General features: G+C 34.6%; 1 protein-coding gene across 1 annotated transcript in view; it reads left to right on the forward strand.

The window, feature by feature from the left end:
• Window positions 1–13,701, forward strand: part of LOC106870492 (kinesin-like protein KIF17) — an 805,609-nt gene that overhangs the window by 84,196 nt on the left and 707,712 nt on the right. The window lies entirely within an intron of this gene.

Below are 13,701 nucleotides of genomic sequence, written 5' to 3' on the forward strand. Positions count from 1 at the left end.
TATATATATATATAAATATATATATATATATATATGTATATATATATATATATATGTATGAATATAAAACAAAAATTGGATGCAGACAATATGCACAGAACTGCACCCATTATGCAACTATTTTTGAAATAGCTGTAAAGATAGATCTATGCACTTTTTTAAAAATCATTTCCAAAGTTTCTACCCTTGATAACTTTCATCTATGTACTTAACCATGTATTATCAATACTACAGACTTTCTGCTCCATCCTGGAGTCTACCTGTTTATATTCCAACTATTAAAAACTTCCTACAGATAGAAGTTTTATTAACCTCCTGGTATACATACATACAAGCTTACATACATACAAGCTTACATACATACAAGCTTACATACATACAAGCTTACATACATACAAGCTTACATACATACATACATACATACATACATATGTACTCTTTTAAGTGTTTGTTTTATTCTATAAGTTGTATCATTATAAATATGTTATAAATCTTACTTGATACCTGTTGTCTCCCTGTCTTGGCTTTTGTTCTGTTATGCATATACCAGCTTGATTGGTACATATCCAATCTTCATTTGGGCAGATATTGTATCCCTGCATTTAAAGTTGGAGCTCAAGCACAAGTTCAACCTGAGCATTAATTGTATGTACCTATTATCTTATGTCATTTGACATTGTATAACCCACAACACACACACACACACACACACACACACACACACACACATTCATTGTTTGGTTCATGTATTAGGTTGTCTGTTTCTCCATGCTAGATTAGCTTATGTGGGAGAAGTATTTGAGGCAGCATTTTTATGGTCAGTTGCTTTTTCTGTTGCTAACACCCAACTGTTTTTCAAGTAAGGAATTTGTTTTTTATTCCAGAGAAATCCAAAAGTACAGAGATAGTGATTAATTTATTGACACAAAAATGTCACCAGATAACACCATTTGCAACTCAACCACAAACAGTGATATTATGGCTTGTAGCTGAGCAGCAAATAGTGATGTCACTCAATATAGAATGTGTGTATGCATGCATGCATGCATACACACACACACGTGCACACACTCACACACACATGTATGCATGTGTGTGTGTGTGTGTGTGTGTGTGTGTTTGTGTTTTCTTTTCATTATAGTTGTAAACAAGTGTCATCCTCATAGAAGTGGTGTTATTCGTTTCTGATATTCTGTGAAAACATGTCTAGCCAAGAGGAAATATTACTTGGATAGCTAATTTCTCAGTTATCAACATCTTTTTTCTGTAAATGACTTAAAGCCTACCTTGAAATATTGAAAGAGCTGATAATAGTACCAACCACCAACTTGTATTATTAATTTTTTATAGCCTGCATTGTTTTGGCTTTAAAACAATTTAAAACATTAGTGAGTGAATTTGGTAGATGGAAACTGAAAGAACCTCATTATATTTGTGTGTGAGTGTGTATGTGTATGTATCTATGTGTGTGTTTTTGTATTTGTGTTTGTCTTCCACCACAACTTTGCAACTGGTATTGGTGTATTTATGACTCCCTGTAACTTAGCAGTTTTCCAAAAAGAGACTGATAGAATAAGTAACAGGTTTAAAAAATAATAAGTACTGGGGTTGATTCATTTGACAAAAATTTTTCAGTGTGGTGACCCAACATAACCACAGTTTAATGACTGACACAAGTAGATGATAAAAGATATGCCCCAGCATGGCAACAGTCTGAAACAAGTAAAAGAAAAGATCAAAGATCATATATATATATATATATATATATATATATATATATATATATATATATATATATACACACACATACATATAAATATGAGTATATACATGCATACATACGTACATGCATACATACATACATACACACCTACATACATACATATTGTTGCTATTATGCAAAAGTATCATAAGTCCAAAATGTGCTTTTTCAGAAAACAAAAATATAGTTTTAACATTCCATAGCAAAACTGTTGTACTACACTTTGACAAATTTTGATATCTCAGCATCTGAAGTAGCTGGAGATACAATAGTTTGACCAAAAGAACCAGCTATTGCAAGCAAAGGTAAATATTGAAAAAAATGCATTTGGCCAAATTTGGACATACACCAGTTTAGCACAATAGCAACGATATATATATATATATATATATATATATATATACACACACACACACACATATATACATATATATATACATAAATTAATATAACTAGGCACAATATAATACCACAAAGGAAAAATTTTATCGTCACTAACTGTGACTGACAGTGTTGAAGCATTCTTTTTCTGTAATTCTACAAGATTACTTCTATTTGATTAAATTCAATGTTTTTGCCTATTCCCATCATCTGCTGGCTCACTTTATAGACTTAAATATTACCTTATAAGTTTCAGTAAGTGTCTTACATGAAGGTGCCAATACTCATGCCAGTGCCACATTAAAAGCACCTAACACACTGTAAAATGGTTGGAGTTAAGAAGGGCGTCCAGCCATAGAAACCAAGCCAAATCAGACTAGAACCTTGACTCAGCTCTCCAGTTTGCCAGCTCTGGTCAAACTGCCCAACCTATCCCAGCATGGAAAACAGACATTAAAGGATGATGGTGATGATGATGTAGCTCAAATATTTAGGTTTTGTTTAGGAAACAATTCAAGTTCATAACTTTAATTCTCTAAATGTTCATGGCATTCTTATGATCTTTAAATCTCTCATCATTTCCTTTGATTATAGCTACTGAATACAAATTATTGTAGATATAGAAATTTATCAATAGACTTTCAAATGCAAAGAACAGTGTACTAGAAATAATATGAATTTTGTATAATACTGAATTAACAAGCAGAGAACAAGTGCATGAATCTCATGCTGCATGTATTACTAGGAAGTGATATGAAGAATAGCACTTAAGTCTTGTACACAGATAATAGATAGAGACCAAGTTATTATCTCAGTTATTTTGCTGAGGTACTAACTAAATAGCTAAGCTGTAAAATTTATTCTAGTTTATGGACTGACAAAGAAGATATGAGTAAATGTACTGCCTGATAAAACACCTTATGTGAATTTTATGAGCTGATGAAAATGTATTGTTAAAGAAGTTTACATGATTTGCATTACTTATTTATCTATTTGAAACTTTATACTCAGAAAGTAAATTAATAAATGTCAGTTACAATAATAATAATGATAATAATAATAATAATAATAATAGCAGCAAAAAATAAACCAAAACACATGATTGCTGCAACAGAATATGATAGGCAGTGGCCGGTTTAGAAAATGTAGAAGGAATATAATTTTATATTTTCATAGTTGTTTCTTATTATTGAAGGGTTAATTGCTTGGTGCTTTAGTCATATGCCAGTGTCTTGATTGAATATTAGTTTCAATTTGCTATATGCTATGAAATACAGAACACAGAATTACCTTACTATCAACAACCTTGTAATAATTAGATTCCAATATCACTAGTGTATTTTATTTGAAATTCAATCAGAAATTTGAAGAAAAATTTTAAAAACACAATTTTAAAAACTCTTCTCAAATTCCTTAAATTTAGATACAATTTAATGAAGGGCTTCTTGAAATACAATCTTGTAGTACTGGTTGGGTAGAGAATCAATTGATAATTTAGGCAACAGTTTTGTAATTTAACCTCTGCACCATCTGACAAATGTATAGAACATAATTGATTGCTCACTTGAAGTATACTGGCAAAGTAGATTATTGACAAGTAGCTGATGGAGTGATATATCTAAATGTTCAAAACAACTTTCTGTTAACATCACATATCAGAAACAACAACAATTATTTCAAATTTGCTTTCTTTCTATGTAACTTAAGATTATTATTTCATGTTCTTGATACAAAATAAAAATTAATGTAATGATAAATGAATTGTAATTATATTTATGATTCTACCTCTCTGTTTTCATTTTTTAAAAAAGATATGTATTTTCACAATTTAATTATTGATTTGTAGTAACACTGTGCTAAAGAATAAATAGAAATATAGATATAGTGAAGGAAACAGAATCTATTAGAGGTAGCCACAAATGATAACTATAATTGTGGTTTTTGATTTGGTCTGGATTTTATGAATGTGATTACATGAAAATGATTATAAAAAACAGTTGACAAATTCAAATACAGTTTGCAATACTTTGCAATACAAATTGCAATACTTTGTTATTTATACTGATCTTCACAGGAAAATATGTTTGGAGAACTAATTTAGGAGTGTGCACTGAGCACATTTCTTTGCTTAAACTAAGTGTAGGTGCTTACAAAAGTTCAAATGTAAAAGAGAATAAAAAAATGCCAATATCTCTTAGTTTGTATTTGTGCATTGGGACTCGTGCTATGGTCAGTGATCTGCATTGGGACTCGTGCTATGGTCAGTGATCTGCATTAACCTGTTCAATAAGCCAGCTTATCTTTGTATTCCCAAGGTATTGTTTCACTCTAAGCGTGTACATTTTTCCTTGAGAAATTCAGGATCTATTGATAACTTATGGTCACCATCTTTGATTCTCTATTCTATAGAGAAAATTTTTAAATAACTATTTTATATGGTTTACTGCTATAGTTGCTATATGCAGATAAACCATGCTCTTGCGAAAATTATCACAAGAATGGGAACCTGTAATATCTGTTTTGTATCAAAGTAAGATAAATTTAAGTGAAGATTTTGGAGGTGACCCTTGTTGTTTTTGTTGTTGTTGTTCATCATCATCATCACCAGTCAGTTACAACTTGCACGTGGAATGATGGTCACATATTCTGCTCCATCTTCAGAGCCCTTGTTGATCATCACATATGACACAACTATTGTCCACCAGGGTCTAGATCATAGTTTTGGAAAGATATCAACAGTTCACAGTTGAGGGCTTGTCTGGTGAACAACTCTAGGTGTCACAGATAGTGCCTGGCAACTGTAGCAATCTTCCTGTTATCTTATTGACCAATGAAGGAAGAGTACCATAGTTTCTCACTTAGCACTTTTCTGACAAGGATTCTATGAACCATGATGTTCCCCTCTGAGTTCACCATGGATGATCTAAGTTACTTGAAGTCAGAACTTGCTCAAGTGAGGCACCTTCAGTAATGTTGAGTGGGGCTTGTTGACTGTGTATTCCATCATCTTTGTATTGAGGTCTAGCCTGGCTTCATTTCACTCACTTCCTACTCTTGACAGATGGTCCTAAGCATCTTTGGTTTCCTCCTGCAGCAAAATGATGGTGTCTCTACTGTCCAGATAAGCTAGTACCAACAAATCAATCTCTCTGATGTAAAAACCCTGCTTTTATAGTAACAAATTTAATCATTAATTGGTGTGTGATAGGGATAACTAGATGAAGTTAATGTCAGGAATATTCAGTCTAAAGAATTGTTTCTGGTTAGCATTTTTCATATTGGTCTATGAGTACATATCTATATATGGAATAAAAATGGAACTAGTGGGCCCCTGTGGAAATTTGACTGTTAAAGTCAGCATATTTGAAAACTTAATGTTAGTATATTAAGCACAAGCAAAGAATTTTTTAAAAATCTTTTGAAATCCTTTCATTTAATCAAAACTGCACTTTTAAATGTGATTGGAAAAAAAAACTTAGAAAGTATTGCTTATTTATCTTTTAATGTGTTTAACAGATATGTCTGACTGTTTACAGTTTAAGGAAATAAAAGAATTAAAAATATAAAAACGTATTCATATATATCACCATCATCATCATCATTATCATTTAACATCCATTATCCATGCTGGCATAGGTTGGCTGGTCTGACCAGAGCTGGCAAGCTAGGAGATGCTACAAACTCCAGTCTGATTTTGCATGCTTTCTATGGCTGGATGCCCCTCCTAACACCAACTACTTTACAGAGTGTGCTGGATGCTTTTATGTGGTACTGCATGAGTACTTTTACATGACATTGCACAGGCTTTTCTACATGGCACTGCATGAGTGCTTTTATGTGGTGCCACATGGGCATTTTTACATGACATTGCACAGGTGTTTCTACATGGCCCTGCATGAGTGCTTTTGTGTGGCACCATCTGTGTGCTTTTATGTGGTACGACATGGGCACTTTTACATGGCATTGCACAGGCGCTTTTACACGGCACTTCCATGAGTGCTTTACACTTTTGCTGCAGAGAAGTGTATATAACTACACTTTTCACTATTCAACCACCACCAAAGCTTGGTCCCAGTTATTTACCAATTGAGATTATTTTTGTTTTTTTTCATTTTAGTTCAGCTACCTATCTGTTTGCATATCTATTAATATATTTCTCTTCCTGCATATCTAGTGATTTATCTGTAAACTCACCTATGTATCTATTTGTCTGTCTGTTTAATTAACTATCAATCTACTTTCCTTTCTGCCAATGTATGTATCTGTCTATTATCATAATACTGTTAAGCATTTAAACTTAATGGCCATAAATAAAAAGAAAAAGAATTGTGTTGATGCTCTAGCATGGCCATGGCCTTTGATCTGGAACATGTAAAAGTTAAAAGTGTGACATCCATTGCTATTTACTAACTAAAGTCATTTCACTTTAATTTATCTACCTATCAGTATGCCTTTTAATTTATAGATCTTCATGACTGTTTCATTCTGCTAAGCATTTTGATTGTACCTGTAATTTGAATACACAAATCCAGAATGATATAGATCTCTCTCTCTCTCTCTATCACTCCCTCATATTTTTTCTTTCTATTTTTTCATTGCTTCCATTATTTCTGTTTCTTTGTCTCTCCTTCTCTCTCTATATTTATATTTCTCCAGTTGTGTTATTACCTCCCCTGGCATAAGTGTAACACAGACAAAATTGGCAGGAACAATGAGAATAATATTAAATGGTTAGAGCTGAAATGATTTTGATCATAAATACTCTCAATCAGATCAACTTAGGGTTAACAACCAAAGTCCCCACAAATTACAATCTCTAGTCTTAAAATGGGGCACATCGGATAATATAGCCCTAAGTACATGAAGTCTGAATAGAAACAGAACTATTCTGATTGGAATGCCTTTGAACATAGATTTGCTTCACAAAACTAGCTTGGATTAAACCACAAAATAGTGTTGGTTTCTTTTTGCAAAAAATAGACTGTATGAAGTATGTTTAAGAAATATAATGTTATGTAGAAACAAATTTTGTGTGTTTAATGTTGAAGACCTACAGAGGCTGGTGGGGAAAGGAGTTGAATAAGGGGTTGAATAAGATATATATATATACAATATACAGTATTAACTTGCATGGAAAGCAGAGCATAGGTGAGTTGAAAGAGTAACTATGAATTAAAGGTGTCAGCGAATGTGTGCATGAGATACAATTTCATTGGTATGGTGACTGATATGAAAGGACAACATACACTGGGTAAAAATGTCTCATGCCCTGACAATACAAAGTTCATGTAATTATGTAGATCATAATTTGAAATACTTAATAAGTTCACTTTTGTTAAGGAGACTCTTATTAGACTGCATCAATTACAATAAATTAAAAGAAATTCCAAACACTGAAGCATAATAAAGAATTTTAGTCAGAAAGATAAAAAAAAAACTGCCATCTAGGGATATACTTGATGTACAGAGAAGGAATATTTCAGAATTTCATCTGGTGTACCAGATTTAAAGTATGGGTGCTGAATACTTGCAGTAGGATTACAAGTAGCCCGACAAAGGGTGACTTTGTATGTAGCATTCACAAAACAAATTCTTTGAAATATTTAGAGAGCTCCTTAGAAATAGCTTTTGTTACCCTGGTGGCCAGCTTTGAAGGTATATATTTTGAAAATATGCTAGCTAGAGTTAAAATTCTGGTGGTAAAAGTCCAAGAATCTCTCTGAGTGAAGGGGATATAGTTTGAAGGTTGTCTTTGAAGTACAATTCTATATGGTAGTGAAATGTAGGCATTAAGTGCAGGGTTGTCTGAATGTTGGAAAGAAATTATGTGAGTATGGTCTGCTCAATATCTAATGTTAGTGTACATAAATGACAGCACACATGAGTCAAGAGAAAAACAGCATACAAGAGGAATCATATGTAGTGTGTAAAAGAGCAGATTGTAATAGTACCTTATGTTATGGAAACATGGAGGATGAAAATTTGGTAAAGATATGGCAAGTGATCAACATGGAAGGCGAGCGAGCTGGCAGAATCGTTAGCACGCCGGGCGAAATGCTTAGTGATATTTCATCTGCCGCTACGTTCTGAGTTCAAATTCCGCTGAGGTCAACTTTGCCTTTCATCCTTTCGGGGTCGATTAAATAAGTACCAGTTATGCACTGGGGTCGATATAATCGACTTAAACCATTTGTTTGTCCCCTCTCTGTGTAGCTCCTTGTGGGCAGTAAAGAAATAAGTGATCAACATGAAAGTAAAATGCAGAAGATGAAGAAAAGCATGGAAAGAAGTGGTGAAAGATGATTCCAAATGGCTGAACCACATGAGAAAAATGACAAAAACCTACAATAATGGTGAAACGTTGTGCTGGAGAAGACCTGTCCAACCCATGCATGCATGGAGAAAACAGATGTAATATGTTGATGATGGTAATAATGATGGAGTGAAAGGTAGACTCTGGCAGAATTTGAACTTAGAAAATTGTAGCTGGAAAAATTGAATTCTGTCAAGAATTTTGTTCTGTTTTCATGCTGATTCCACCCACTTGTATTTTGGAAATGAAGATAAAGCATTAGAATAATAATATCTATATTAGTCTCTTGTTTTCAATAGAGATGAGATAATGATAACTTGAATAATTCTGAACAATGAAGTGTAAATATTAAAGATATAATTGGGAGTGGTAAACATTTATCATTTGTTTTATGCTTTGTATCTGTTTTAAATCAGCAGCTGATGCTTTTAGTATCAGCAGGATCAAATGCTAGTGTTAAATGCATAAAATGTGTTGAGGAAAGTAAATTTAATACTGTATTTAACAGCTAGCTATAAATTCTGAGTGAACTGACAAGTTATTACAACTTCTCTACTATATATAAATCATTAATAATGAAGTTTAGGCTCTATTAAATTTTAAGCATACCGATCTGATTTCTTGGTGAAAATTCCCTCGAGGTTTTGCCACCATAGTAATCTTCAGTGATCTTTTGCTGTTAAGCAATACACCTGTATTGAGCATTCATCAGTTTGCAGTCACAACAATTCTCTCTATATATTAATGTCAGAATGTAGGATTTGCTATATAGGCACAATCATGATAAGAATGGAAATCAAAACAGTAGAGTTGTCTGTAGATGCACTGTAAGATTATGTTAACTGAAGCTTCAAGTGGATCCCTTGTTGGAAACTCAAAAGTAATTAGTCTTCCAATTCTCTTTATTAGTTTTGTCTAATTGTCTGTAGACAATAAGGGTTTATTTTGAGAAATAGTCACCTTAAATTATTTAGAGCAGGAATTAATAATTCTATAACTTTACATTTGCTAATCTTGAATGTATTGGATAGTCTAGTTGGTATATTAAACATGTGTGTTTCATATATTCTCTTGACTCATGTGTACTGTCATTCATGTAACACATGCAGACACATACATATGTGCACATTCACCAGGCAATTGAAGCTTGCTGGTTGTCTGTAGCAATTTGAATGATATTTATCTGTTAGATGTATTTCTATTGTTCACTGCTTTATGTTTCTTCCAGATCACCCTGCATTTCTTTAGCTGAAAATTGGATTTCCACTTTTGCTTTACTCTCCAGACTGTCTTGTTTTACAGTCACTGCTTCATATTCCCAGGGTGCTTCACACTCATGCTTGGGCATCAAAAATATGCATTCTTTAACATGGGTTGGACAGTTTGACTGAGGACTGGACCAGGCTCCAATCTGATCTGGCAAAGTTTCTACAGCTGAATACCCTTGCTAGCACGAACCACTCCAAGAGTGTAGTGGGTGTTTTTTACATGCCACCAGTATGAGGGCCTGGAATGACTGTCATTATCTTGAAGCAGTATGAAATGATTTCCAAGAGTTATGACAAATTTATCTCTGATGTCTATGTTGTTGGGTAGTTGTTTTCAGTCATTTTCCCAGCAAATTATGGAAACATTTGATGAAAGAAGGGCTTTATGGAAATATCCCCAAAATATTTATCATTTGAAAGTGGGGGACAAGTTAAACTGGTCACTGCTATTGAAGGAAAGATGAATTAGTTAATGAACTCTTTTGTGGATTTTGAGCCATAAGAATTCTATGTCAGACAACCTAGAATGATTTACATTGATCATCTCTCTTGCATTGTCAAGTTACAAATGGAAGACCTCATAAATGTTAGGGAAGACTGGACTGCTTAGAGGGAAAGATGAATTATGGTCTGGGCAATCTACCCAAAATGATTTTGAGATATGCTTTTCACCAGCATCATTGTACATCCACTTTCCATGCTTGGTTGGTGAGACCCTTTACAAAATTGCCCTAGTTACATTTTTAAACGGCAAAGCAGATACTTGGGACTTAAATTTCAGCATTGTATTCTGGTACTACTATCAGCATAATAATGAGAAAATGATCACATATGGAAATGCTGCTTAAATACTGTAGATGATGATGATGATGAGCTTTGAGTGTACTTTAAGAGTACTCAAAACATTGCTGACTAGGGTTGTCCAACACCACCACTACCACCACAACTGTTGGTGTAGAAAACTAGAGTGAAATGATATCATGTGTGGAATATGAAATGTAAACAGGACACAGATGGAATGATATTGAGCTGAAGGAACCACTGGCTGTTGGACATTTCAATCAATACATGCTATCAAGACTGCTCTGCTTACATCATTGTGGACATTGATGTTGCTGCCGCCACCCCAACACTCCATGCCACCACCACTTCCACTGCTGTCTCTCACACTACCACCACTACCCTCCTCCTATTCCTATTCTTAATAATAATAATAATAATAATAATTTAATGTACATTTCTTTATGCTGACAGGTGATGCAATTCATATGGATGAAAAGCATTGTGTGAAAAAGTAAAAAAAGAAAATTGCATGGGTAGATAGTAAAAATGTAACCAGACAAGAGGCAGGCCAAAGCTTGTTCAGATCTGATAAGGTTGTTAGATTAGATCCTATAAAATTAGCTCTTATGAGGCATGGAATTATACAGTTCATAGTTGAATGGAGATAGTCTGTAATGCACATCTGCCAGAGTTATGCTGGCTTGATGATAGTGAGTCTACTGGGGGTAGGTCAGTCATTTACTGCTAGTCTTCAGTTTGAATGATATTGATTCAGTTGAATTGAGTTAATTTCATTATTATTTATTTTTTATTTTCAATAAATTACTGAGTTTCTTTCATAATGTGAAAAGAATACACCCACCTTGCTTGAAAGGATACTTTTGGTACTGATTTTTCAGACTGATAGGTGAAATCAATGAAAAGATTGTGTGTGTGTGTGTGTGTGTGTGTGTGTGTGTGTGTGTATGAAGGCATGTGGCCTAGTGGTTAGGGGTGTTACCCTAATGATTACAAGATCATAGTTTCAATTCCCAGGCCAGTGGTGGATTGTGTTCTTGAGCAAAACATGTCATTTCATGTTACTCCAGGCCACTCAACTGTAAATAGGGAGCTCTATAGTGGACTGGCTTTCCATTCAGAGGAGAATGTCAACATGTGTGCCTAGCCAGTAGAGTGGCATCATTTGAAAGCTTCAGCAATGTGCAGAAATGCATTGTGACCAATGATGTATAACAATATCTGATGTTCTGGTTGATAGAAATACAGTGATATCTATATGTGTGTGTATGTGTTGTATTTTGGGAGGGTCATTTAGCCAATGAAAAGCATGAAATGCATCAGTTCCATTTCACTTTTTTTTTTATTATTGCTAGTAGACTAGTTAACTAATTAATCAGTTAAATAATCAGTTGCTTAATACAACAACTAATTCAAGATATGACTTAACATCAAGAATTTTGCAAACAAATAAAATATTAAAACACATAAACATGTGCACACATACCATTGTCAGTGAACAAAAGAAAGTCATTGAAAATGTTATATTTATATAAAGTTTGAGACATCTAGACATTTTGATTGGTTTGATCTCTGATTGTAATCACATGTTTTTGTTCTGGATGTATACACAATAGCTGATTGGATTTTGTCATTGCCAGTACCACCTGACTGGTTCCTGTACCGGTGGCATGTAAAAAGTACCATTCGAGCATGGTCGATGCCAGTACTGCCTGACTGGCCCTCACACTGGTGGCATGTAAAAAGCACCCACTACACTCTCAGAGTGGTTACCATTAGGAAAGGCATCCAGCTGTAGAAGCCATGCCTTATCAGATTGGAGCCTGGTGCAGCCTTCTGGCTTGCCAGTCCTCAGTCAAGCCGTCCAACCCATGCCAGCACAGAAAGCGATGATGATGATGATGATGATGATGATGATATATATATATAATATATATATATATATATATATATATATACGAGGTTTGATCAACAGGTATCTCGGCTGTTGCCATTGTAACAAAGCTAAAGCACGCAGAGTGAAGTTGCTTTGGCAACGATTGACCTTGAACTCTGCTGTGGATGCACACTAAGTTTTTACATTCTAGCTCACTTCCATTGTTTACAGCAGTACTTAGAAGAAAGGTGTGCAGTGTGTGATCGTTGTATTGACCATGAAGAGAAAGTTGCTATGGTGATACCTGCTCAGAGGCCTATGTAAAGTTGCAGAAAGTGTATGGAGAGGAGTGTATGAGCTGCATACAAATGTATGAGTGGTTCATATGTTCCCAAGATGGCTGAAAAATGTCAATATTGACGAACTTTCTGGGAGACCCGCAACCAGCAGAACTGAGAAAAACATCACAGATGTGCTTGCAGCTGTGAGGGAAATCATCGAGTCATAATCCTTGAGTTATCAGAGGATGTGCAGATTAGTTATGGTTCAGTCAATTATCACTGAAGATTTGGGTACGAGATGCGTGTCTGCCAAGTTTCTGTGAAAACTGCTTTCAGTTGACCAAAAAGACACTCAGATTTTGGTCACACAATATCTCCTTGATTGTGTCAAGAGCAATGAAAACTTTTTGAAAACTTTGTGTAGACCTCTGAGCAGGTATCGCCAAGCTTTTGGCAAAATTTGATGCCGATTCTCTGCTCAACTTTTTCTGTCATGGTCAATGCAACGATCATATACTACACACCTTCCTTCCAAGCACTGCTGTAAACAGTGGAATATTAAAACTTAGTGTGCATGCACAGCAGAGTTCAAGGTCAATCTGTGACAAGTGGCTTCACTCTGCTTGCTTTAACTTTGTTACTATAGTAACAGTCCAGATACTTATTCATCAGACCGTGTGTGTATATATATATATATCCACACGTGTGTGTGTGATGCACACACACACATGTATATATATCATTAACATCATTATCATCAATGTTTAATGTCCGTTTTCCATGCTGACAAGGGTTGCACATCTTGACAGGAACTGGTGAAACCAGAGACCACACCAGGTTCCATGGTCTGCTTGGGTGTGGTTTCTATAGCTGGTTGCCGTTCCCAATGCTAACCACTCTTGGAGTGTACCAGGTGCTTTTTACATATCACTATTACCAATGCTTTTTACATGACACCAGCACCAGCGCTTTTTATGTGGCACATTGGCTTTAGGATCTCAATTCTGTAGTAGTGGGTA

Source organism: Octopus bimaculoides, chromosome 5 (assembly GCF_001194135.2).
Source record: "Octopus bimaculoides isolate UCB-OBI-ISO-001 chromosome 5, ASM119413v2, whole genome shotgun sequence".
NCBI classification, from domain to species: domain Eukaryota; kingdom Metazoa; phylum Mollusca; class Cephalopoda; order Octopoda; family Octopodidae; genus Octopus; species Octopus bimaculoides.